At 46.3% G+C, this 27,676-nt stretch overlaps 1 long non-coding RNA gene across 1 annotated transcript in view; it reads left to right on the forward strand.

Moving 5' to 3' along the window:
- LOC140906683 (uncharacterized) overlaps positions 1-27,676 on the forward strand; it is a 137,036-nt gene that overhangs the window by 65,742 nt on the left and 43,618 nt on the right. Inside the window, exons 3-4 of the long non-coding RNA XR_012157204.1 lie at positions 6,375-6,413; positions 9,516-9,635. This is a non-coding gene — a long non-coding RNA (uncharacterized lncRNA). The remainder of the gene's footprint in view (positions 1-6,374; positions 6,414-9,515; positions 9,636-27,676) is intronic.

Genomic DNA, 27,676 nt, shown 5'->3' on the forward strand with positions numbered 1-27,676 from the left:
AAGAAAATGTCAGCTTCTAGCTCATTGATGTTACTTGGAACTTTTTGGCTCTGCTTTGGAGTCTATATATGATTTAAGCACGCACAATTTAGTGTAAATGCTTTTCTTCTTACCACATAATGTGACTAGATTCTAAGTGTACTAGTGCTATTCAGTGGCCAGCCAGCAAAGGATAAACTCCTAGTAGTACTAAAAATTATGTTTTTTTTCTCCTATAGCTTAGTTCATAGAGGTCTATGTTTTGTAGCCAAAGGTCCTAGGGTGAAAGCCTGGCCCAATTAAATCAATGAAAGTTTTACCACTGACTTCAATAGAGTCAAGATTTCTACCCTAGATTTCTACCCTACCAGAAGTCCTGTTTTTAGTCAGATTGTCCTACTTTTCAGTAAGCTATTTCAGACCTGCTCCATGCAGACAGAGCCCCATGGACCTCAGTGGGGTTGCACATACAGAGGAGCTTGTTGGATTGGAGTCTGTCTTCATTTCTATCCAATGACACGATGACCACACCATCTTACTGTCATGACTTTATTCATAGAAAGGAAGGAAACCTTCATCCTATGCACAGCACAGAATTTTAAGCATTTAATTTTATTTCTTAAAAAATTTGCTTCCCATATGTTAAAAGCTCTTGTCCTCCTTGAGGACTCGGTCAAAGGTAAGACTGAAAATTAAGCAATGCTGAAATTATCTAGTTGTAAACATATTATCTGATTATTGCTAATTGTAGCAAGGTAGATACCTGCTCCTGCCCTGAGGGGCTTAGAACAGCCCAGGAGAGGGCTGTGGCTGGGGCAAGCAGCCAAGGCTGAGTAGGGAAGTACTCAGCTGGGGCCATGCCCCAATTAGCTCTCAGCTGGCCTTGTAAGTAGGCAGTGAGCCAGGAGCTGTTTTACACTCTCTCTAGTCTTTGGAGAGAAAGGGACCTGGCTACAGGGAGCAGAGAGTACCTAGACTGCAGCAGGGCTGGGGAAAGGCCAAGGGAGCTGGGGAGCTCTGGCCTGGAAAATCCCAGGCTGCGGCCTACTAGAAGGCCAGGCAGGTACTGAGGTTACAAAGGGGGCAGCCCACGGGTAGGCCGAGGCAGCAGGTCCAAACCCCTCCTTGCCAGTGATGAGTGGCTTTTACACTGCAGTCTGCCCCCAATACAAGGGGCTAGTTCAGGGGTTGGCAACCTATGGCATGCGTGCCAAAGATGGCACGCAAGCTGATTTTTAATGGAACGCTGCTGCCTGCCAGGTCCCAGCCGCAGGCCCCGCTCAGCCTGCTGCTGAACCCAGGCCGGCAGCTGGCTGAGCAGGGCCGGTGGCTGGGACCCCGGCAGGCTCCCTCTTCCCCCAGTGTGCTGGATTCCTGCCCCTCCTCCTCTCCCTCCCTGCCACTGATCAGCTGATGGCCCTTGCGAGGGAGGGGGAGAAGTGGAGCCGTAGCGTGCTCGCTCCTCAGGGGAGGAGGTGAAAATGAGGTGGGGACAGGGCCTTGGGGAAGTGGGTTGGAATCAGGGCATATCCCCTCCAGCCCTCTGCCGTGAGCCGCTCTGGGCAGGGGGCTGGGACCACCCCCACGACCCTAGCCCACACCCCATGCCCTGACTCTTCCAACCCCCCTCACATGCCCCCAGCCCTCTGCCCTGAATCCTGCACCCTGCTCACACACACCCAGCCCCCTGCCCTGACTCCTGCACCACCCCACATACCCAGCCCCTCCATGCCCTGTCTCTTGCACCCTCCACATTCCCACCCTGAGCACCAAACAGGAGCTCCTGCACCCCTCACACCAAATGGGAGCTGCCCATGTAAGCACTCCACACCCAAACCTCCTGCCCCAACCCTGAGCCCCCTCCCTCATTCTAGCTCCTGACTAGACCCTGCACCCCAACCCCCAGCCTGCTCCTTGACCCCAAGCCCTGTGCTCAGTGCACTCCCACCCTCAGCTCAGTGCAGAGACAGAGGAAGAGAATGGGCTAGAAGCAGGGAGAAGGCAGGTACCCACTCTATGTGGCCTGGGCCGGGATCCCAGACCGGCAGCAGGCTGAGTGGAGCTGGCAGCCAGGACCCTGGCTGGCAGGAGCCAGTGGACGGAACCCCAGACCGGCAGCAGGCTGAGCAGCTCAGCCCATTCTGGTCTGGGGTCCCGGCCACTGGCCCCACTCAGCCCGCTGCCAGTCTGGGGTTCTGGCTGCCGGTCCCTTGCCAGCCGGGGTCCCGGCCGCAGGCCCCCCCATCCTGCTGCTGACCTAGGTGAACGGAACCCCAGGTTGGCAGCAGGCTGAGCGGGCCAGCAGTGTAAGATCTGCATTTTAATTTAATTTTTAAACCTTTTGAAAAACTTGTTTACTTTACATATGACAATAGTTTAGTTATATAATATATAGACTTATAAAGAGAGACCTTCTAAAAAATGTTGAAATATATTACTGGCATGCGAAACCTTAAATTAAAGTGAATAAATGAAGACTCAGCACACCACTTCTGAAAGGTTGCTGACCCCTGCGCTAGTTGGTGACTGGCAGTAGCCTTACACTGAGGAAGGTGGGGATAGTGGGTGGGGGTTCCCTTAGGGGGAACCCTGAGAGACAGTGGGTGTACTGCCAGGGGACAGCCATCCAAGAGTCAAGGGGCACTGGGTCCAGGAGGGACACGGGGCCAACGGTAAGGCGGATCACCGACCTGCAGTGGGCGCTCCGGAGCCTGGTGAGCTAATTCCCAATGAAGACCAGCAGGAGGGGCCGCACGGGTGAGTCCACTCCCTTACACTAATATTTTTATAAATTAAGTCCAGATTTATCCAGATTCCTTTTATTTTCCTTTAAAATTTTTTGTTGCAGGTGCAAATTGATACAAAGCTCAGTAATAGGATTTGTGCCTATAACAAATGGTCATTCCTTTATGGTGCATGCTAATTTTTCCTTAACACCAAGGGAGGCAGTCCTTAAGTCCTGACCCTAAAGCTATTCCTTCAAACACGGTGTACAAAGAAATACATCAGTGTTACATTTAAGCTGTTAAACTCACTTAGCTTTCCCTTAGGACTGGATTCTGATATTTCACTCAGGTGGAGCTGTAACTTGCTTAGCATGTAGTCCTTTTGGTTTCAGTACTGTGAGAAGGAAGGTACTACTCAACATGTGCAAGGCTATAAGAAACTGGCCTTTAAATTATTTTCTGAAGGATTAGTCAAACAAAAGTATCCAATTCCTAATAGGCAGATGTCCACATCACAACAAAACACCATCAGATACCTGGTACTGACGTTGCTGGCCACAGTCTCAGAAGAGAAGCCAAAGATTGAACTGATGTGGAGACGAAACTACCCACTTGTCCTTAGTGCCTTCAAGTCCTGGATGAGTAGTCTTGTGGGATGTTGTTGGGGAGAAGCTTGTATTACAATGAGAATGCATATGCTGTACCTTGAGAGCACACTGATGGTCAGATATGTGTGCCTATTCATTAGGAACTGGAGGATAGATCCTCAGCTAGTGTAAATTGACATTGCTTCCCGGACTCTTATATTAAGTTAAAAATGACAATATATTCTATTGCAAGCTATTAACTGAAGCATCTTTAGATGGTTTGGAGAAAATAAATGGGAATGAAGCTGCTTCTTCTCAGTTCCTTTAACCACAAATATCATATACAATGTGATATAGCTTGGCAAGAAGCCTTCAGTGCTTAAGAAACTCCAACTAGTGTATAATGCTGCAGCATGTCTCCTCAGTAACACAGGCTATGTAAGCACATCAAACCTGTCCTGCACATGCTACATTGACTTCCCACAGAATGTTGAATCAAGTTCAAGGTCCTGGTACTTATTTCCAAGGTGCTCCATGGCCTGGGTCCAGGATATTATACCATCTACAGCTCCAGGATGATCACTGTGGGGGAAGAACTCTCCACAATAAAGGGTAAAGCTAGTCTGTGTGTCTTAGATAAAACTTTTTTCGGGGCCAGTCCAAGACTGTCATGAATTCCACAGGAACTAATGACCAACACAAACCTCACCAGCTTCTGCTCCAAATGCAAGGCACATTTCTTTAGCCTGCTCTTCTCTAGCTTAAATAAACCACATCCAAGGTCTAAGCTCAGCTCAAACAGCTGAATGAGACCAAATCGAGGGGAGGGGGTCTGGATAATCTCCATCCAAGAATATTAAAGGAATTGGCACATAAAATTGAAAGCCTAACAGCAAGGATTTTTAATGAATCTGTAAACTTGGGGTCATACCCAATTACTGGAGAATTGCAAATATAGTACCTATATCTAAGAAAGGGGGAGAAAAAATGACATGGAAAATTACAAACTATGTTAATTTGACCTCAATTGTATGCAAGGTTCTAGAATAAATTTTGAAAGAAGGCAGGTCTACACTGCAGGTTTAAGTCAACCTAAATTATACAACTCCAGCTATGTGAATAACATAGCTTACATTGACTTACTGCAGTGTCAACACCGCGCTGGGTTGATGGGAGAAACTCTCCTGCAGGGGTGAAAGTAAGGGGGTACGGGCCAGTACAGTGTACCGGTAAAAGGTAGCTGCCAGGACTGGCCCATACCTCTGTCTTTAAAGTGCTGCTGCAGCAGTGCTTTAACATTGAGGCCCCTTTTGTGCCCCCCATTGGTGGCCCTGCTGGGTTCCTACCAGCAGGTCATGCTGACGGGGGGTGCAAAAGGGTCAGCACTTTAATGTCTCTGTCCCTTTTGCCCCCCGGCCACCGACAGTGGGGGAGCTGCTATTTAGTAGGGGGGAAGAAGTAGCTGCCCCGGGGCCACAATTTAAAAGGGCCCGGGGCTCTGGCCGCTGCTGCCATTACTGCAGCAGCACCGGCCAGAGCCCCAGGCCCTTTAAATCGCAGCTGGAGCCCTGGGCAGCACGGGCCAGGGAGGGCAGATGGACTGGCTGGGGGACACTGACCCTCCAGCCCTGCCCCTTCCACTGAAGGCCCTGCCCCTTTTGGGGGTGGGGGGAGGCAGAGTGGCCCCATACTAGTAAGAGCTGCATTTTACTTTCACCTCTGCTCTCTTGTAAACCTACCTTATGCTTCTCATTCTGGTGGAGAACTGGAGTCGATGGGAGAGCAATCTGCGATCTTCACTAGACCCACTAAATTGAACTGCGGTGCATTGATCTTCTTAGTGTTGATCCCCAGTAAGTGTAAACATACCCAAGCGTTTATGGACATAGAGGTTATTGGTAATTGGGATAAAATACGACACTGTTTTACAAAAGGTAGGTTGTTCCACACCAACACAATCTTTCTTTGAGAAGATAAACAATTTTATAGACAAAGGAAATGCAGTAGTTCTGATTTGCCTTGATTTCAGTAAAGAATTTGATACAGTTCCACATAGAAAATTATTGTTAAATTGGAGAATATGGGGATTAATACAAAAATCGAAAGGTGAATAAGGAACTGGTTAAAGGGGAAATTACAGTGGGTCATGCTGAATGGTGAACGGTCAGGCTGGAGGGAGATTACTGGTGGAATTTCTCAACGATCAGTCTTGGGACCAATGTTATTTAACATTTTCATTAATGACCTTGACACGAGAAGTGGGAATGTGCTAATACAATTTGTGGGTGACAAGTTGGGAAGTATTGCCCATATGGAGGAGAACCAGAACATTGGACACTAAAATCTCAAGTCTTTAAATCAAGATTTGAGAACTTCGGTAACTCAGCCAGAGGTTATGAGTCTGTTAAAGATGTGTGTGGGTGAGTCTCTGTGGCCTGCAATGTGCAGGAGTTCAGACTAGATGATTGTGATGGTCCCTTCTGGCCTTATAGTCTATGATAATTTGGAACATTTGATTTTGACCTCTTTAAATCTTATCCCTTTTTTTGTGTATAAACTAAGATTTTGAAGGCTAGATTCACAAAGGAACTTAGGTGTTTTGATGCTGAGCATCGTCATGCCTAAATTTTTAGGCACCTAGAAAATCACTGGGATACAAAAAGCTTGAGTTCCTTACACAATTAGAAGAGATAGGTGCCTCACAATGAATTCACAAAAGCCAGTCTACTAAATAGCAGCTCCCTATCTAAAATAGTCAATGGAAGATGCCCCAGTGAAGGGTACGTCCTACACCTGCCTCCTGTCATTTAGTTCTGTGCCTAAGTCCGGGCTTCAGGAAGGTACCACTCTCTGCTTGGGATTCTCAGCTGCAAACTCTCTCTTGGTGTTAGATGCCTATCCTAGTTTGCAAGAGAAGAAGGAAGGTGACCTCCCTCATATCGCTTTCATTATTTATTCACAGTGGAAAGGCTTCAACAAAAGAGACTGAGGGAGCCCACCTCAAAATATTCTATAAGGCCAGTGGCTAAGGCATGTACCTAAGAGGTAGCAAAGCTTTATTCAAATCTCTTCTCCCTTTCAGCTGGAGGTGGATCATGAACCAGGGGTCTCCACATCCCAGGTGAGTGCCCTAATCAATGGGTCAAACATCATGAGGACACTCTTCCTCCAGCTGTTTTATGTGTATTCACCTATAGGGGCCCAATTTCATAGGTCAGCTCAGAGCACACTTATTGCATTGGACCCTGCAAGGGACTTAGGCAGAGGAATGCCTGTCTTCCCATGGTTCATGCATCATTCTGGGGCTTTGGCATCTGGAAGCCTAGCGTGAGGCAGCAGTGCATGTGGTTAGGGTCAGAACCACAGGCAGCTAGAGACATTTTACTGCAAAGATATAGGTGGAGGGTGAGTTAAAGCACTTATTCAGTGGCAGCTGAGCAAGGATTTTGTGAATCCCAGTATGGCCTGATTCTGGCTTTAGGCATCTAAAGTTGCAGTTAGGCACCTGTGTACTTTTCTGAATCTGGCCCTGAAATGAAAAGTCATTTTGAATAGGTAGAACGGTTTTCAAAATGTCAAAACAGCTTGCAGTACTGTTTAGGAAATCTTGGTCCTTTGCTTCTGGGGGCTAAATCATATCAAGGACCTCGTTAGTCTCCATTGGAGAGGGAGGCATGTAGAAGCTCAGAGAATGAGAACAATTTGCACAAATTCAAGTCAGATTACTTTTAAAGAGCAGCATTGGCTTTGGCTTGAAAAATCTATTGCCCAGCTGAAGGATGAGCAACCAGTTTCCAGTTCTAAAAGGGAGAATGTCACAAGTTTAATAAATAAAAATTGATGGCCCCTTGAATACAAGGGGGGAGGGATAATTTCTGGAGCATCTTTAGTCAAGAGCAAACCAATACTCAAGAAGCCAGAGTTTGTTAGCAGAATGTGCAGTTAGATCAATAAAATATTCAATTGGATGAGCAAAGTATGCAGCTCAATCAGTAAAATGTATAAGTCCTCCAGTATTAAAATAGGCAACTCAATCAAGAAAGTATACTGGCTGATTAGTAAAATATGCAGCCTTTTCAGTAAATCATATTAAAATAATGCAATGACTGAAATATGTAATAAAATTAGGGAAAAGCCTGCAATGTCATTTGTAAAATGTACTTAATGTTTCATGAACTATGAGCATAAAGGCACCAAACCAAAAACTCTGAGACTTGTATCTCCCACAATAAATCTAAAGGAGCTATGTGCTGTAGCGTGGCTGCTGGGAATATATGGACAATGGAGGATTTCCAGTAGATTACCAAGTAGAAGGCAAGAGAGGAAGTAAAATAGTAGTCAAAGTGAGAATTCTTTTCATTTAATAAAAATCTGTTTTGAAGACTGATTTTTGTAAGATTTTCAAGGCCCAATGAAAATAGATCTGGCAGATTACGGAGATATTTCCCCAGAAATGGCTGAAATTGTGGAAGGGAGATTGTGGAAGCTCCTTCACTAGGTTTTCAAAAGGAGGAGACAGCCATCTGTCTTGGATGGTTTAGACACAACAAATCCTGCATCTTGACAGGGGGTTAGACTAGATAACCCTTGCGATCCATTCTAACTCTATGATTCTATGAAATTGCCATTTTGTTTCACAAAAAAATTGCCGTTTTGTTTCACAAGAAAACCTTTTAAAGACAAATGATCAACTTAATCCATCTCTGCTTTATTTGTTCACTCATTTCTCACATTAATTATCTATTTTAGATAGAAGTATTTTAGCTGATTGGTTGCTACAGAGAGCTCTGTTCTATTGAATTACTTACTTTAATATAATGAATATAGGAAATGTTTATAATATAAACTTTTTTAGTGTCTGTGAAGATCATGAAATTGAGACAGACAGTGCTGAGTAGAATGAGACATAGTAAAGAGGAACAATGCACAAGTATTACATAGTTTGCAATATAAATCCCCTTATTATTTGTGTGTGTGATGGGACACTATTTCCCTAGACCACATCCCATAGTGGTCCGAGCACTGGCTAGACATACCACCTAGTGGATCAAGTCTGGGGGTTGGTGGCAGCACCTAGTGGATCAAGTCCAAGGGTGAGCGATAACACCTAGTTGGCAGTAGAGGAACTTGGGCCTTTCCACTCCTCCAGTTTCAACCCCAGGGTCCCAGGGCAAGCAGATCTGGTGTTTGCTGTGGTTCAGGGTATCACTCACCCTGCTTTCTGGGGTTACCTCCTACCATGTCCCAGGCTCTCCTGAGGCACTGAAGGTTAGGCTAATGGCTTGCAATGCATCGCCTCAGAAGGGAGACTCTGCTGTTCTTTTTGCAGTGGCTGGCAGCTCTGGGTTGAGGTCTGCTTCAGGGTGGTGTGGGGCTTCTACTGAATTCCTCCTGCAGGAGCTACCAGTGCAAGTCTGCTCCCTTTCATTGACCCCACTTACTGAGCTTTGCTGCACCCCTTTAAGCTCCATCTCCACTGAGGGCATGCCCAGGAGGTGTGGCTGGGCAGAGCCTTCTGTGACCAAACCTGCAGGGTCTGTACTCCTTGTCATAGTATGCAGGAGGAGTTCCCTACTTCCGTATTTACACCACCAGATATGGTCCAAACTTATCCCGTTCCTGGAGTTTGTTTTTGTCATCAACTTAAATAACAAACTAAAATACAATAAAGTAAACATCAATGTAGGCTTCCTCTTGAGTTTTTCTATTCTTGGAATTTTTACACTAGGACCCCTCTGTTCCTTTCTCTACATGTCCTTCAGAGACCCATTCCAACCCCTCTTGTTTCCTAAGTCCTTAATGATATGGTAATTTGATGATACATTGCTGCCAAAAATCAAATTTTAGAGTGCCCAAGTGCTGCCAGTTGGTGCCCTGTTTACCATGACCCTTCAGGTAGGAAAGCTGCAGGGTGCTGATGATCTGCACTTGTATAACTTGGAAAGTCACCTTCAGAAACACAAGATAGTTATGTTTTCCAAAAATTGGACAAATAATTTTTCATATGTAGTTGGCATGAAGTTTAGGACCAGGATATGCAAAAGGCATTCTCTGGACCAGATTCATTTTCACTGGTGGAACATAGGCCCCCTAATGGTAGAAAGTCCATTGGGGTAGGGGCAAAGCAGCATAATCAGTCTGCGCTATAGTTATGTGAAGAAGGGGGCCCATGTTTGCCCGAGTCTGAATTAGTTGTTTTTAATCATTTGTATTATTGTTGCAGTGTCAGTGATCACTTAGTGCATAAGGTGCTTGCAAGATGTCTGCTTTATTCTGCATCCAGTTCCATGCAGGCTATGCAAAACAACAAGAACTTCACAGCTCTTCACTCAGACTCTATTTGGTAAGCTCAGCCCTTAAATGCACTGTCTCCAATATCATATCTTTCCTTCTAAGCCAAAACTTAACAATAACTTGTTATAGCTCACAATTACAAATGCTTATGTAGCACCCCTTTTCTACCCGGTTACCTTCTTTAATGCCAATCTGCTTGCTTGTTTTGATGGACAGACCTGGGTTCTTCTGGATCTCGCCACCCACTCAGCAGGGTGTATCTTCTTCATTTTTTTGTAGGAATTTATTTAGCGGTGTCTCCACACCCCTCGCTCCTTCCTGGCAGGGTCACCAGGGCAGCTTGGGAGGAAAATTCGAACCACAGGGTAATCCCCACTTACTTGCCAGATAGCTGGAGACTTGCAAGAAATAACACAAACACATACAATATATTCAACACAATAATGCTATTAAACAGGAGACAAATATAATGTAACAGGGTAAATCACTATTTTTAGGGTCACTGGTGCCCAAGCTGATAATACCATGACTTTCCCCAGTCATGTGACCTGATGTAGCAAATGTAAGATTAGTGTCCTGTTGATAGGCGTACTTTGTTGGGGCCCTTGATGACCTATGACCACAATATCTTCTCTGCAGTGGTTTAGCAGCCTGGCTGACTGGGTTCAGTACAGCCCAAAGGACTTACAAGTGGGAGAAGGTGGTAAGTCCCTCCACAGGTCTAATATGCAGCAGGTTATAAAATTCCCAAACCCTTACTCCCTGGCTTGAGGGGACAGTTCAGGGAGTAGGGGATCCCCAAAACAATTTCCCTGACTGACTAAAAGTTGGTGCTCTTACAAACTCCATGAGTGATCCTCAGGTTCAGGGATGACTCTGGACTCCTCAGTCACTGCAGAAGGGCTGATCTATGCTGGCAGGGATCCTCTTCAGGCAGGAGTCAGGCTGCTTAGGTTTCAGGATTTCCCCTCACCTCAAAGGGGTGCAGGGCTCAAGGTGCAGATTACATAACTATACTAAAATCCAAACTGTAGTCTCCCAGCCCAGCATCCAGACACACTCACAGCAGGCAGCAGTCCTGGACTAGCAGCCAGAGCAGATCTGACCATGTGGTGACTGGTCTTACCTAGGGAGCTGGAGGGCTAACTCAGCCTGGTTGGGGAAGTTTCCCAGCAAAACTCTACAAATTGGGAGTCATCAGTGGAGAGGGAAAAGCCCAGCTAGGGGATTTTGCTTTTAGGTTACTAGAGGCCAGTTCTCAGGGGGAACCCTGCATGCAGGCCTGGGACTCACCAGGTCCCCACACAGCCAGTCCTACCCTTGCTCTGGCTGGCTTCAGACTGACTCAAAAATGGCTTCTCTCCTTTCCTGAGCTCCCTGGGAAGGGCATCTCACTCCCTATTGGTTGCCGGGCAGACTCTGAGTCTGTCTTGGCTCCTCCTCCCTACCAGGAACAGTGTGCCTCTCCCTGAGATGCCAGCAGACAGAGCCCCATGAATCTAGGTAATATCCTTGTTGGTTACACTTACAACCAACCTAATAATTAAACTTACTAACAATGTTGCATTAGTCTGCCCTACACTGTCACTTGGACCTGGGGGGTTCCCTTCGAACATCAGTCTTACTGCTATCCGAAGGCAGCAAGTCCATTTGTTCTAGTTCCATTTTCTGGGCAGAGGTTGCTTTAGTTATAGGCAAGCTAGGCAGCTTACCTGGGGTAGCAGATTTATGGGCAGCTGCCTAGGGCTGCAGATTTAGCCCAACTACCCCTCCATCATGACGAAGGGTTGGACAGGCCAAATTTGAGTGGAGTTGCAATCCTGCATGCTGTCTCAACACCTCTTGCTCAAATTTGGCCCAGTCCCCTCTTTCATGATGGAAGAATGGCCAGGTCAAATATATAGGATGTCCGGGGTGGTGCACTGAAATGTTGCCTAAGGTGGCAGATACTGAGTGGCCTCTGGTCTTGGGGCTCCATTGTGTCATCCTGCGGTGGTTTTACCTGTCTGAGACCCTCTTGGGCAAAATGGCAGACTTATTTCCAATTATCTTCTGTCCTTCTTGGAATTGACAAAGGTGTCACTTACTCCTCCTTAGTATGTATCTGTCTGGGTTGGCAATCTCTTGTGAGACACAGCTGTTTATGACCATTGTTTCCCATTATAGAGACACATGGCACCATTTTCAAGAAGTGGTGGCAGCTCCCAGGATCCCAAGTTATAGTGATTCTATTTCGTTTTGTTTTGTCTTATCCAGCACTTCATACATCTTCAAGTTCCTAGTGACTTTGACATCAGTTTTTAATAGTGCAGGCATTCCTGTTTTCAGATTTACATTGAACAAAATGTCAGCAGGTGAGATTCCATACTTCATTGGAGTCTTTCTGTAATGTAGCAATGCTAAATACGGATCAGAGTCTGAGTCCACACCTTTTTCAATAGGCACTTTGTTTTGACTTTGTTTTCCACTAACCCATTGGATTGGGGTGTTGTCATGTAGGTCCAGTGCTCCCAGCATTCCTCACGGTTATGCCAAGGGAACTAAAAGGTATATTTGGCTTTGAGCGTATATAGATAGGAAGTGCCGTGCAAGAAATGGAAATGTATGTCAAGCACAACCCATTTTCATAACCCATTTTTACAACTGCATAAGGTAGTCTTAACTCTATATTGCTAGCAACTAGCAGATAAGAAATGTGATTGTTTCTGCTACTTGTAAAACATGTTATGAAAGTGTAATCAAAACCATAAGAAAGGAATAAGTAGATAGACAAGCATAACTGGCTAAATTGAATTAGATACTAAATATGAAGCTTTGCTTAGAAATAATGGAAAATGGTCACAAATGATCTTCATATTGCATAAAGAATGGAAATGTATGGGGGGACATGATTCACCTTACAGGTGTATAGAAAATGTTAACCACAAATGTGACTTTAACATATGCTAGATGTTGTGGTGGGAGGACATGGAAAATTACAGTAGGGTCTTAGGAGTAACAAGAGAAATAAAACTAAACCAGGCATGTTTAGTCTTGAGGAAAGAGGACTGAGGGAGGACCAGATAAGTCTTCTGACATATTCAGGGCTGTTATAAAGAAGATGGTGATAAGTTGTTGTCCGTGTCCAGTTAATGTTGGACAAGAAGTAATGGGTTTAATCTTCAGCAAGGGAGATTTAGGTTAGATGTCAGGGTAAATTGGCTAACTGTAAGGATGGTTAAGACCTGGAATAGGCTTCAAGGGAGGCAGTGAAATCCCCATCACTGGAGGCTTTTAAGAACAGGTTAGACAAATATCTGTCAGGGATGGTCTAGCTATATGTTGTCCTGCCTCAGCTCAGGAGACTGACTAGATGACCTCTTTAGATCCCTCCCAGCCCTACATTTTTATGATTCTGTGATTGACACACTAGACCATCTTCAGGTCATATTTTAATAATCTATTTTCCCAGGCTGCCTTTTAGGAGATAGGGTAAATGAAGAAATGATAACAAAACTAGCACAGTAGTTGAATCAAAAATAAGTAGAGACAAATGTTATCATTCTTTTCTCTCGCGACAAAGCTCATTGCACAAGTGGGGCTTTAGATCTGTACTCCTTTCTCTCACCTATACAGATCATTCTCTCAAGTATAGTTTCTAGACAGCAGAGATCCTATCCTTTCCTAAAAATCATTAACATATGGAAACCTTAATATTGGACAAAAGCATCTGGAACACATTTGAAGTAGTCTGTGTTTCACAACAACTTTAAAAGAAGTAGTTTTCCAGACTGTTGCCGTACAGCCTGTACATTGTGTACAGCATATAAATATTTCATGCTTCTCTTTGAAATTATGAACCAGGCAAATTTTTTCTAATAACATGAGCGTGTTTATGGCCCTGTAATGGCACATGTATTTCTTACTGAGGGACAGCTTGATTTAGCAGTTGTCAAATTTGCTTAAATAATAGAGCCATTTTTTTAGATTGGGATGCTGACTGTCACTGTGCAGTGTGCCATTTACACTTTCAACCCATGCTGTGGTGACACATACTTTCTTTCAAGTAAACAGGACTCATGCAGTTAGCTTTCAATATCACTAACTCTAATTATTTGTCTTTTTAAAATCTACTCCAATGTTAGCAACACTAAATTGCTGTCCTGGCTGTAAGCAGGAATTTATTAGATGTAAAGGTTACATTTCTTCTGGTGAATATGGAGAATGATCTAAGAATTAATCAATGTACCTTTTACAGAAGATCTATTGATAACTAGCTGGAAAAGTCTTTTGAAAAAAATATAAATTTTGCCCTTTAGATTTTCAACTGCATTTTATGTAGTATAGTTCAAAAAGGTGCCCATTAAATGAAACAAGCAAAGTTATTGCCAACATTCTAAAAGGAAGCAGAAAGTTTATTCCTCCCCTTTCTTATTTCATGCTACAGTAATGATGAGTAGTTTATATGGATCAGGTAAATTGATGACAGATCTGCTGCTAATATCCCACCACCAGAAGCTACCCACACTGGCTCAGCAGGGTCAGATGACTAACCGCAAACTGCTGATTGGACACCACTGGATATAAAATGTCCTGCTCCTATCTCTGATCTGAGAAACAAGTTGCTCGGCTTGTTGCTGATCCAAGACCAACTCCCTGCCTCTTTGCCTGATTCCTACTTTTATTCTTATTGCCTATCACACCTCATCCCTGTTCCTGCTACCTACCATGCCTTCTCCCTGCTCCTGTTACCATGCTTTATTCTTGGTTCCTGCTTCCTCGCCCTGACTCCAGTTGGTGACTCTGCCTTGACCCTTGGTGTGACCATGACCCCAACTCTATTACTGGCTCCAACCACTAGATCAGACAACCCACATTACAAGCTCAGACGGTGATCAGTCTTGATCTTCTTTGGGACTCTTTGTTTGAACCCACAGACTGAATATGGACACTGCCAGGGCTTTTGCCCCACCATTGCCACAGGGCCCAATGAGTCCTCAGGAGCAGATTGCTGCTCTCCAGGTAGAAAACCAGAAACTATGGGACCAAGTACAACAGCTGCAGACAGGAAATCATTCCTTTCAGGAGCAAGCTACAGCACTTGGAGGCATTATGGGTAACCACTCTGCTTCTGTTATGACACCAGTTTGGGCGACCAGCCCCAGCGTTCCTTTGCCAGAGTTATGAGGGTACCCACAGTAACTTTTGTGGGTTCATCAGCCAGTGCAGACTCCTGTTTATGCTCCAGTCCCAGGAGGATGTTACAGATCAAGTTAAGGTGTGACTAGTAGTGAGCGTGCTCACTGGGGAGACTCTGGGATGGGCCTCTCCCTTTCTAGAACAGAATCAGTTGGTAATGACCATCTGCAACTCATTTTTAAAACCATTTGCCAGTATTTTCAATGGCCCTTGAAAAGCCTGCATGGCAGAGACTGCCTTATGAAAGCTCCTCCCCTTCCTGAGTCACCTAGTTCAGATGTTTGGCCACAGATACTGCCTGGAATGATGCTGCACTCCTCCATCAGATTTGGCTCAGCCATTCTGAAGAACTAAAGAATGAGTTGGGACATGTGAACCTCCCCCAGGGCTGCCCCATGCTAGTTTAGAGGCCTTCATAGACCTGTGCATCCGATTGGACACCAGACTGCATGAACAGCACCTGGAATGAAGGAGGAGCCTGTCTACCTCCTCCACATAGTTAAGGTTGAGCCCTCAGGCTAAACAAGCTCGGCCTCGATCAAGTCCATACCAGCTAACACAGGACAGCCCTGCCTGTCCCCAGGTGAACGAGAATGCAAAAGATGGGAGAACCTCTGCCTCTGTTGTGGAGGAGCAGGGCTTGTGGTATCCAGGTGTCCTGTCAAAACCCCTGCTAAGCTGATAATATGGAAGACTAACCCCACCCCCAGTCAGAGGCCAGAGCCTAGGTACCACCAGAGAGAAATCCTGACATTTATTGTAACCCAGAGGTTCCTCATTTATCTTCACTTCCACAGATTACTCTGCAGTTGCAGCTCCTGCAGGTCGAGCAGACATTTCCCATACAATGGGATGTGACTGAGCTGGAAGCCAGGGACAATTTAAAAAAAAATCCATAATTTCTGCAGCCTGGGTCCTCGGTCTCCCAGTACAACCCAAGGTTACCCTGGATCTGATAGAAACATTATCTGTGTCTCCATTGGCCCTGGGCCTGGTTACACAGGAGACTGCACTACTGGGGGGGAGGGATAGCTCAGTGGTTTGAGCATTAGCCTGCTAAACCCAGGGTTGTGAGTTCAATCCTTGAGGGGGCCATTTAGGGAACTGGGGCAAAAATTGGGGATTGGTCCTGCTTTGAGCAGGGGGTTGGACTAGATGACCTCCTGAGGTCCCTTCCAACCCTGATATTCTATTCTAAGTGGTGATTAGTGCACACGGGGAAGTCCTATGATTTAACCTTATTTCTTCCCTACATTTCACCCTGATTTTAGGAGGACCCTGGATCATTCATCATGATCCTCTTATGTAGGGCCCTACCAAATTCATGGCCATGAAAAAAACATCACAGAATATGAAATCTGGTCTCACCCCGTGAAATCTGGTCTTTTGTGTGCTTTTACCCTATAGTGTACAGATTTCACAGGGGAGACCAGCATTTCTCAAATTGGGGGTCCTGACCCAAAAGGGAGTTGCAGGGGGTCACAAGGTTATCTTGGGGGGATGTGGAATTGCCACACTTACTTCTGTGCTGCTTTCAGAGCGGGGCGGCCAGAGACTGGCAGCTGCTGATGGAAGGTCCAGCTCTGCAGGCAGCAGCACAGAAGTAAGGGTGGCAATGCCATACCAGGCCATCCTTGCTTCTGTGCTGCTGCTGGTGGCAGCTCTGCCTTCGGAGGTGGGCTCCTAGCCACCAGCTGCTGCTTTCCAGATGACCAGCTCTGAAGGCAGCGCTGCCGCCAGCAGCAGCACAGCTATAAAGGTAGTAGTACTGCAACCCTCCCCCACCCCCACACCTTGCAATCCCCCCACAACTCCTTTTTGGGTCAGGACCCCTATAATTACAACACTGTGAAAATTCATGATTAAATAGCTCAAATCATGAAATTGACAGTTTTTAAAATCCTATGACCATGAAATTGACCAAAATGGACCATGAATTTGGTAGGGCCCTACTTATCTGTTATGGTCGCAACATGTCATTGCCTTCCTGTCAAGCTTCTATAGGGAGAATTGCTTCTCATTCAAGAATTCGAACCCCAAGCCATCAAGCCAGAGGATTCCACCCCCGTAACCCACATGGTGGCAGTCATGTTGGACCTAGAAACACCATCCCTACATGATGGATTCATCTTACTGTGAAACACCAAGACTACCACAATGTCTTTGAAGAACAGTACACAGACTATCCCTGCATCATGTTTAAGGTGGCCCCTTCAGCCCAAAGCCAAAGTCCCATTCAGGCATATATATTCAATGTCTAAATCAGAATTAGCAGCGTCAAGGTAGTACCTCCTGGAAAACAGAGCTAAAGATTTTATCTGCTGGTCTATCTCCCCCATAGGTGACTCAGTACTTTTTGTGAAGAAGAGAGATAATTATCCGAGACTCTGTGTAGACTACAAGTCATTGAACTAAATAACTGTATGCAATTAATTCCAGAGCTCCTGGACTGAGTATGATCAGTGCAGGTGTTTACTAAACTGGACTTTAGCAAAGCATATAATCCAGTTTGAATCAGGGTGGGCGACAGGTGGAAGACTGCCTTTTGAACAAGGTAGTGACACTTTGACTCACCCCTGTTCCCACCAGTTTTAAGCACCTGTTTAATGACATATTTCAACGTATCAGCGGCAGGGACAGCAGAGCAGCTCACAGCAGGAGTTTGCCTGGGACTGGTAAGTATCCGAGTGTGTGTTTGTTTGCTTGCTGAGGAAGTATCCGAGCGTGTGTTTGTTGGGGGGGCAGTGTGAGAGCCTGAGTGAGTGTCTGATTGGCTGCTAGCCTGCAGGGGGCGGGCAGTAGGGTGTCTGTTTGTTTGCGACAGGGAAGCCTGGCTGTTTAAAAATAGCCAGAGCTTCGCGAACCAGCTGAGCAGCGGGGACAGCAGAGCAGCTCACAGCAGGAGTTTGCCTGGGAGTTCACCTGGAGTGAGCCCAGTGAGGCTTACGTCTTGCAAACTGCTCTGAGGAAGCTCGTAGTAGGAAGGTGATATGGAAGGGGGGGACAACAATACCTACACTGCTTGTTTTGACAGTGGTTCAGGAAGCAGTGTAGGTATTGTTACAGGGACAAACCATCCCAATGAGTCGAAAGAATAGTAAATATGGCAGGCGACCAGCTTGGCTTAATGGTGAAATCCTAGCAGATCTTAAACATAAAAAAGAAGCTTACAAGAAGTGGAAGGTTGGACTTATGACCAGGGAAGAGTATAAAAATATTGCTCGGGCATGTAGGAATGATATCAGGAGGGCCAAATCGCACCTGGAGCTGCAGCTAGCCAGAGATGTTAAGAGTAACAAGAAGGGTTTCTTCAGGTATGTTGGCAACAAGAAGAAAGCCAAGGAATGTGTGGGCCCCTTACTGAATGAGGGAGGCAACCTAGTGACAGAGGATGTGGAAAAAGCTAATGTACTCAATGCTTTTTTTGCCTCTGTTTTCACTAACAAGGTCAGCTCCCAGACTGCTGCGCTGGGCATCACAAAATGGGGAAGAGATGGCCAGCCCTCTGTGGAGATAGAGGCGGTTAGGGACTATTTAGAAAAGCTGGACGTGCACAAGTCCATGGGGCCGGACGAGTTGCATCCGAGAGTGCTGAAGGAATTGGCGGCTGTGATTGCAGAGCCATTGGCCGTTATCTTTGAAAACTCGTGGCGAACCGGGGAAGTCCCAGATGACTGGAAAAAGGCTAATGTAGTGCCAATCTTTAAAAAAGGGAAGAAGGAGGATCCTGGGAACTACAGGCCAGTCAGCCTCACCTCAGTCCCTGGAAAAATCATGGAGCAGGTCCTCAAAGAATCAATCCTGAAGCACTTGCATGAGAGGAAAGTGATCAGGAACAGCCAGCATGGATTCACCAAGGGAAGGTCATGCCTGACTAATCTAATCGCCTTTTATGATGAGATTACTGGTTCTGTGGATGAAGGGAAAGCAGTGGATGTATTGTTTCTTGACTTTAGCAAAGCTTTTGACACGGTCTCCCACAGTATTCTTGTCAGCAAGTTAAGGAAGTATGGGCTGGATGAATGCACTATAAGGTGGGTAGAAAGCTGGCTAGATTGTCGGGCTCAACGGGTAGTGATCAATGGCTCCATGTCTAGTTGGCAGCCGGTATCAAGTGGAGTGCCCCAAGGGTCGGTCCTGGGGCCGGTTTTGTTCAATATCTTCATAAATGATCTGGAGGATGGTGTAGATTGCACTCTCAGCAAATTTGCGGATGATACTAAACTGGGAGGAGTGGTAGATACGCTGGAGGGGAGGGATAGGATACAGAAGGACCTAGACAAATTGGAGGATTGGGCCAAAAGAAATCTGATGAGGTTCAATAAGGATAAGTGCAGGGTCCTGCACTTAGGACGGAAGAACCCAATGCACAGCTACAGACTAGGGACCGAATGGCTAGGCAGCAGTTCTGCAGAAAAGGACCTAGGGGTGACAGTGGACGAGAAGCTGGATATGAGTCAGCAGTGTGCCCTTGTTGCCAAGAAGGCCAATGGCATTTTGGGATGTATAAGTAGGGGCATAGCGAGCAGATCGAGGGACGTGATCGTTCCCCTCTATTCGACATTGGTGAGGCCTCATCTGGAGTACTGTGTCCAGTTTTGGGCCCCACACTTCAAGAAGGATGTGGATAAATTGGAGAGAGTCCAGCGAAGGGCAACAAAAATGATTAGGGGACTGGAACACATGAGTTATGAGGAGAGGCTGAGGGAGCTGGGATTGTTTAGCCTGCAGAAGAGAAGAATGAGGGGGGATTTGATAGCTGCTTTCAACTACCTGAAAGGGGGTTCTAAAGAGGATGGCTCTAGACTGTTCTCAATGGTAGCAGATGACAGAACGAGGAGTAATGGTCTCAAGTTGCAGTGGGGGAGGTTTAGATTGGATATTAGGAAAAACTTTTTCACTAAGAGGGTGGTGAAACACTGGAATGCGTTACCTAGGGAGGTGGTAGAATCTCCTTCCTTAGAGGTTTTTAAGGTCAGGCTTGACAAAGCCCTGGCTGGGATGATTTAACAGGGAATTGGTCCTGCTTCGAGCAGGGGGTTGGACTAGATGACCCTCTGGGGTCCCTTCCAACCCTGATATTCTATGATTCTATGATCCTAGACCAGATTGTGGTGGCACATCTAGATGATATCTTAATTTTTTACAGTAGGCAAGCAGATCATGACCACATTATCTGTGAAGTTCTCACATGATTGTGCCGGCACAGGTTATATGAAAACTGGAAAAGTGTGTATTTGACCAATCATCCATTACATTTTTGGGGTTCATGCTGTCAGCAGACAAATACAAATGGACCCTCAGAAGGTATATGCAATTCAGGATTGTGCTGAGTTCCAGAGCATCTTAGACATCTGAAGGTTCATGGGGTTTGCCAACTTTTACAGGAGTTTTTTTTTCCACCCAAATGTCTTGAGCCCCTATAACTTCCATCCTCCACAAACCTGCAAAGTTTCACTGGCCCCTGGAGGCCTAGCAGGCCTTTGAACATCTGAAGATAGCTTTCTTGTCTTCCCCAATGCAGGTCCACTCTGATTCTGACCAATCCTTTGTCCTTGAGGCTGATGTCTCTGATGTAGGGCAGTACTGTCCTACGAAACAGGGATTCAGCATGAGATGCATCCGAGTGCCTATTCTTCATGAAAACAAATCCCAGCCAAACATAATTATGAAATAGCAGACAAGGAGTTACCTGCCATCAAGGCTGGATTGAAGACTTGGCAACACTACCTCGGGGGGGGGGCAAACTCCCCATCCTAATCTTAACCAACCATAAAAATCTAGAATACCTATTATCTGCCAAGACGCTGAATCCTTACAATGCTTTGAGCAACCCTTCTTAATGATCCTCTCTTTAAACTCATAATATCATCTAAGGAGGCTCTCTCCAATACCACTTTGCCACTATTATTCCTGGGTCAACAATCTTGTCTATATCAATGGCTGCCTATGTGTCCCTGGTAGTTTCCCAAGGTTGAAAGTGCTGCACACAGATCATGACGCTCCTTGGGCAGGTCACTTTGGGCTATCATAGACTTTGCATTGTAGCCCACTCATTCTGGTGGCCACAAATGCAGGCTGATGTTTGGTCCTACGTCTGATCCTGTGACACCTGTGCTCAAATAAAACTACCCCTGAGTGGGCCTTTCAGCCTCCTGATGCCATCCAAAAACCCCTCCCAGCCCTGATCATGCATAACCTTGATTTCTATAGTGGAACTATCCAAAGCTGAAAGCAACAACACCATACTAACTATCATGAGCCAGCTTACCAAAAAGGCCTATTTTGTACCATACTCATGTCTCCTTACTGTGGAAACTACTGTGTGTCTTCTGGTTATACATATCTTCCACCTCCATGGCCTCCCCGACCATCTTAACACAGACTGTGCTCCTAGTTTGTATGCAGGTAGGAAGCTGATGTCCAGCCCCATACATGCACTGCATGCTACCCTCAGACAGACAGTCAATCGGGGTGGATCAACCAGGTACCCAAACAATACCTACACTGCTTCCTGAACCACTGTCAAAACAAGTGGGCTGCATTACTCCCACTTGCTAAATTTCCACATTGAAACATGCTTCTACCCAATCCAGCCCCATCTACTCCAACTATGGTTTGCATCCTTGCTTCCACCCTTCTGTTTACTCATTCCCAATGGTTTCCACTGAATCCAATCTAGTACAGATCATGGCAACCGAAAGGAGCACCTGGAAGTATCAAAGACATGCTACAAATGCCACCTTTTGGCAACACAGCCAAGAAGCCCCACCTTTAAAGGTAGGCCAGAAACTGTGGCTGTGCATAAAACACCTACAGACTGGCTAACCTGCACATAAATTAGATCATCATTATACAGGAACTTTCACAATTATTCAGCAGATCAATCCGTTGGCATTTGAATTACAGGTTCCTTGATCCTGGAAGATCCACCTAGTATTCCATGTCTCCCTTGTGAAGACTTTCCTTGACAATCCATTGCCTGGATGGCATGGGCCTCCTCCACCCTTGGTTCAAGTTCAAGACCATGAGGAGTACCTCTTCCACAAGATCCTGCATTTCCAAATGTGCAGTGGGACTCTACTATCTGATTGACTGGGAGGGCTATGGGACCAAAGAACAATCTTGGGAGCCAGCTCATCATGTGCATGCCCCTGAAAAAGTACAGGCCTTCCACAGGAATCATCCTGAGAGGCCTTGCCCTGTAACATCCAGGAATCACTCTAGACAGCAGAGGGTGGTGTCAGGTCCGCAAGTCTCGAACCCAGGTCTATTGGATTGCTAAGCAGGAGCCTTATCCTCTACATCACTAAGCTGCAAGTGCTGATGAGTAAACTATTGCTAATACCCTCCTCCCCCCACATCAGAAGCTACATCTGCTGACTCAGCAGGGTCAAATGACAATCGCAGACTGCTGATTGGACACCACCAAGTATAAAGATTCCTGTTCCTGTCCCATCCCTTGTCTGGGCCTGTTGCTGTCCAGACTTCTGAGATCAAGTCCTTGCTTACTTGCCTTGCTCCTATTCCTTGTCCCTGTTTCTGTTACCATGCCTGGTTCCTGCTTCCTCACCCTGACCCCAGTTTTGACACTTGCAAGGTCCCCACTAAGGGTCAAAGTCAGTTACTATGACCCTCATGCTACTCCTGGTTCCAATCAGTAGGTGAGACAGCCCACTTTACACACCCTGACAATATGTTGACTCCCAGCTTTTGTTTTTAATATATGCTATAAATATTATTGTTATGGATATTTTTATTTTTTAACTCTTAGAATTTGTAGTCAAATGTTGTTCAAAGCATGAACTAGTTGGAGGCAACTAAGTTTCAATTATATTTTGAAGACCTCTTCATTGAGCACTCCCTGCTCAGGAAACGAATATGTCATGGTTTCCAAGGAGAAAGTTTTAGAGTCTCATAGGCAGATCTTCAATTGTTGTAAATTGGTTCTGTTGATTTCTATGGAACAATGGTTGATTTATGCAATCTGAGGACCTGGCCCCAAAGTGGATTGTTTCCCCCTTGAGAATAAATAAGTGGGACATAAACAAAGGATAGTATATTCCTATTCTAATTTATGAACACATACGTACACTATGAACAAAGCCATTAGATGGCAAAAGCAAACCACATCTTTCAGTAAAAACTGACAGATATGTTATATAGGCACTTTCAGAATTTCAGAAAAACAGCTCCTTGTTCAAGATCCAGCCTGACTGCATCTCTGTGTCTGCTCCTTCTCCTTAGGTAATTTTTCCTACCATGTGTGGGATACTGGCCTTATATATAGCAGAGAAATTTGCTGTGCTACCCACCATATAGATCCCTTTGATCACTTGAAATGCTCTACAATTCCGTGCAAAAAAAAAAAAAGTTTCCAAACTTTAATTCTATCATTTGGATTGCCACTGCCTTGAGCAAGGCTAACCACCGTGTTGTCCACCACCATGTTGGTCTCTCGTGGTGCAGTGCTAGAATAAACTACAAGTGCTAGTATAGAAGCTGCATCAATGCTTCCCGTCCCTGCAGAACTATCCCAGAATTCCTGTCTACCTTTCAGTGACAGCTTTGAAAGCTCAGAGCACTGGCTTTGTCACTTATCCCAGTCTGCTGCATGCAGGGGCCCAGCTGTTCTCAGCTCCACCCGGTACCCTAAATTACACACACACACCACTCAGAGGAATCACACTGTTGTGAGCTGCAGTGATATAAATCTCTAGCATAGAGGCACCCTCAATCTTGTGGTCATCATCATCATGGGAAATCCCAAAGGGATGTGACATCCTTACAAATCTTAAAGTGCTTAAAGTAGTCTGACTGTATATTCAGTTTATGTCCATCACTGGCAATTGTGTCAGGCCACTAAAGCTTTTGGGGGGCCTATGTGAGTGCTAGCCACGTAGTGGCATTCCTTGTTATACATGCTTTAGAATTCATCGGTTTTCTATTCTTATAAAAATATATCCATACTGTAGGGAGCCAGGATGGCTCCCCTCCAAACCAGAGTGTAAAGAGCCACCCTCTCAGCCTGAGTGGGCGGGGCCAGACCAACCTTACGCCAATCCGTGGAAGGGGAGGGGTGGGACAGGCAGTACAAAGGGCGGGGCCCTTTGCCCAGTGAGAGAAGCACCAGGGAGGGAGACAGACACAGGCTGCTCCCTCCAGACCCTGCTGCCGACCCAGGGGAGGCCCTGGGCCAGGAGGAACCTGACCGGGAGGAATCATAGAATCATAGAATATCAGGGTTGGAAGGGACCCCAGAAGGTCATCTAGTCCAACCCCCTGCTCAAAGCAGGACCAATTCCCAGTTAAATCATCCCAGCCAGGGCTTTGTCAAGCCTGACCTTAAAAACCTCTAAGGAAGGAGATTCTACCACCTCCCTAGGTAACGCATTCCAGTGTTTCACCACCCTCTTAGTGAAAAAGTTTTTCCTAATATCCAATCTAAACCTCCCCCACTGCAACTTGAGACCATTACTCCTCGTTCTGTCATCTGCTACCATTGAGAACAGTCTAGAGCCATCCTCTTTGGAACCCCCTTTCAGGTAGTTGAAAGCAGCTATCAAATCCCCCCTCATTCTTCTCTTCTGCAGGCTAAACAATCCCAGCTCCCTCAGCCTCTCCTCATAACTCATGTGTTCCAGTCCCCTAATCATTTTTGTTGCCCTTCGCTGGACTCTTTCCAATTTATCCACATCCTTCTTGAAGTGTGGGGCCCAAAACTGGACACAGTACTCCAGATGAGGCCTCACCAATGTCGAATAGAGGGGAACGATCACGTCCCTCGATCTGCTCGCTATGCCCCTACTTATACATCCCAAAATGCCATTGGCCTTCTTGGCAACAAGGGCACACTGCTGACTCATATCCAGCTTCTCGTCCACTGTCACCCCTAGGTCCTTTTCTGCAGAACTGCTGCCTAGCCATTCGGTCCCTAGTCTGTAGCTGTGCATTGGGTTCTTCCGTCCTAAGTGCAGGACCCTGCACTTATCCTTATTGAACCTCATCAGATTCCTTTTGGCCCAATCTTCCAATTGGTCTAGGTCCTTCTGTATCCTATCCCTCCCCTCCAGCGTATCTACCACTCCTCCCAGTTTAGTATCATCCGCAAATTTTCTGAGAGTGCAATCCACACCATCCTCCAGATCATTTATGAAGATATTGAATAAAACCGGCCCCAGGACCGACCCTTGGGGCACTCCACTTGATACCGGCTGCCAACTAGACATGGAGCCATTGATCACTACCCGTTGAGCCCGACAATTTAGCCAGCTTTCTACCCACCTTATAGTGCATTCATCTATAATGAATAGACCTTGCACCTTATAGTGCATTCACCTTATAGTGCATTCATCCAGCCCATACTTCCTTAACTTGCTGACAAGAATACTATGGGAGACCGTGTCAAAAGCTTTGCTAAAGTCAAGAAACAATACATCCACTGCTTTCCCTTCATCCACAGAACCAGTAATCTCATCATAAAAGGCGATTAGATTAGTCAGGCATGACCTTCCCTTGGTGAATCCATGCTGGCTGTTCCTGATCACTTTCCTCTCATGCAAGTGCTTCAGGATTGATTCTTTGAGGACCTGCTCCATGATTTTTCCAGGGACTGAGGTGAGGCTGACTGGCCTGTAGTTCCCAGGATCTTCCTTCTTCCCTTTTTTAAAGATTGGCACTACATTAGCCTTTTTCCAGTCATCCGGGACTTCCCCGGTTCGCCACGAGTTTTCAAAGATAATGGCCAGTGGCTCTGCAATCACAGCCGCCAATTCCTTCAGCACTCTCGGATGCAACTCGTCCGGCCCCATGGACTTGTGCACGTCCAGCTTTTCTAAATAGTCCCTAACCGCCTCTATCTCCACAGAGGGCTGGCCATCTCTTCCGCATTTTGTGATGCCCAGCGCAGCAGTCTGGGAGCTGACCTTGTTAGTGAAAACAAAGGCAAAAAAAGCATTGAGTACATTAGCTTTTTCCACATCCTCTGTCACTAGGTTGCCTCCCTCATTCAGTAAGGGGCCCACACATTCCTTGGCTTTCTTCTTGTTGCCAACATACCTGAAGAAACCCTTCTTGTTACTCTTGACATCTCTGGCTAGCTGCAGCTCCAGGTGCGATTTGGCCCTCCTGATAACATTCCTACATGCCCGAGCAATATTTTTATACTCTTCCCTGGTCATATGTCCAAACTTCCACTTCTTGTAAGCTTCTTTTTTATGTTTAAGATCCGCTAGGATTTCACCATTAAGCCAAGTTGGTCGCCTGCCATATTTACTATTCTTTCGACTCATCGGGATGGTTTGTCCCTGTAACCTCAACAGGGATTCCTTGAAATACAGCCAGCTCTCCTGGACTCCTTTCCCCTTCAAGTTAGTCCCCCAGGGGATCCTGGCCATCCGTTCCCTGAGGGAGTCGAAGTCTGCTTTCCTGAAGTCCAGGGTCCGTATCCTGCTGCTTACCTTTGTTCCCTGCGTCAGGATCCTGAACTCAACCAACTCATGGTCACTGCCTCCCAGATTCCCATCCACTTTTGCTTCCCCCACTAATTCTACCCGGTTTGTGAGCAGCAGGTCAAGAAAAGCACCCCCCCTAGTTGGCTCCTCTAGCACTTGCGCCAGGAAATTGTCCCCTACGCTTTCCAAAAACTTCCTGGATTGTCTATGCACCGCTGTATTGCTCTCCCAGCAGATATCAGGAAAATTAAAGTCACCCATGAGAATCAGGGCATGCGATCTAGTAGCTTCCGTGAGCTGCCGGAAGAAAGCCTCATCCACCTCATCACCCTGGTCCGGTGGTCTATAGCAGACTCCCACCACTACATCACTCTTGTTGCACACACTTCTAAACTTAATCCAGAGACACTCAGGTTTTTCTGCAGTTTCGTACCGGAGCTCTGAGCAGTCATACTGCTCCCTTACATACAGTGCTACTCCCCCACCTTTTCTGCCCTGCCTGTCCTTCCTGAACAGTTTATAACCATCCATGACAGTACTCCAGTCATATGAGTTATCCCACCAAGTCTCTGTTATTCCGATCACGTCATAGTTTCTTGACATCACCAGGACCTCCAGTTCTCCCTGCTTGTTTCCAAGGCTTTGTGCATTTGTATATAAGCACTTGAGATAACCTGTTGATCGCCCCTCATTGCCAGTATGAGGCAGGAGCCCTCCCCTCACAGACATTCCTGCCTGTGCTTCCTCCCGGTATCCCGCTTTCCCACTTACCTCAGGGCTTTGGTCTCCTTCCCCCGGTGAACCTAGTTTAAAGCCCTCCTCACTAGGTTAGCCAGCCTGCTGGCAAAGATGCTCTTCCCTCTCTTCGTAAGATGGAGCCCGTCTCTACCCAGCACTCCTCCTTCATGGAACACCATCCCATGGTCAAAGAAACCAAAGCCTTCTCTCCGACACCATCTGCGTAGCCATTCGTTGACTTCCACGATTCGACGCTCCCTACCTAGGCCTTTTCCTTCCACGGGGAGGATGGACGAGAACACCACTTGTGCCTCCAACTCCTTTATTCTTCTTCCTATAGCCACATAGTCCACAGTGATCCGCTCAAGGTCATTCTTGGCAGTATCATTGGTGCCCACGTGGAGAAGCAGGAAGGGGTAGCGATCCGAGGGCTTGATGAGTCTCGGCAGTCTCTCCGTCACATCACGAATCTTAGCCCCTGGCAAGCAGCAGACTTCTCGGTTTTCCCGGTCGGGGCGGCAGATAGATGACTCAGTCCCCCGGAGGAGAGAGTCCCCGACCACCACCACCCGCCTTCTCCTCTTGGGGGTGGTGGTCGTGGAACCCCCAACCTCAGGACAGCGCATCTCATGCCTTCCAACCAGCGGAGTCTCCTTCTGCTTTCTCGCCCCAGACATATCATCTGGTCCACTCTCCGCAACGATACCTGTGGAGAGAACAT

Source organism: Lepidochelys kempii, chromosome 1 (genome assembly GCF_965140265.1).
Source record: "Lepidochelys kempii isolate rLepKem1 chromosome 1, rLepKem1.hap2, whole genome shotgun sequence".
Lineage (NCBI taxonomy): Eukaryota > Metazoa > Chordata > Testudines > Cheloniidae > Lepidochelys > Lepidochelys kempii.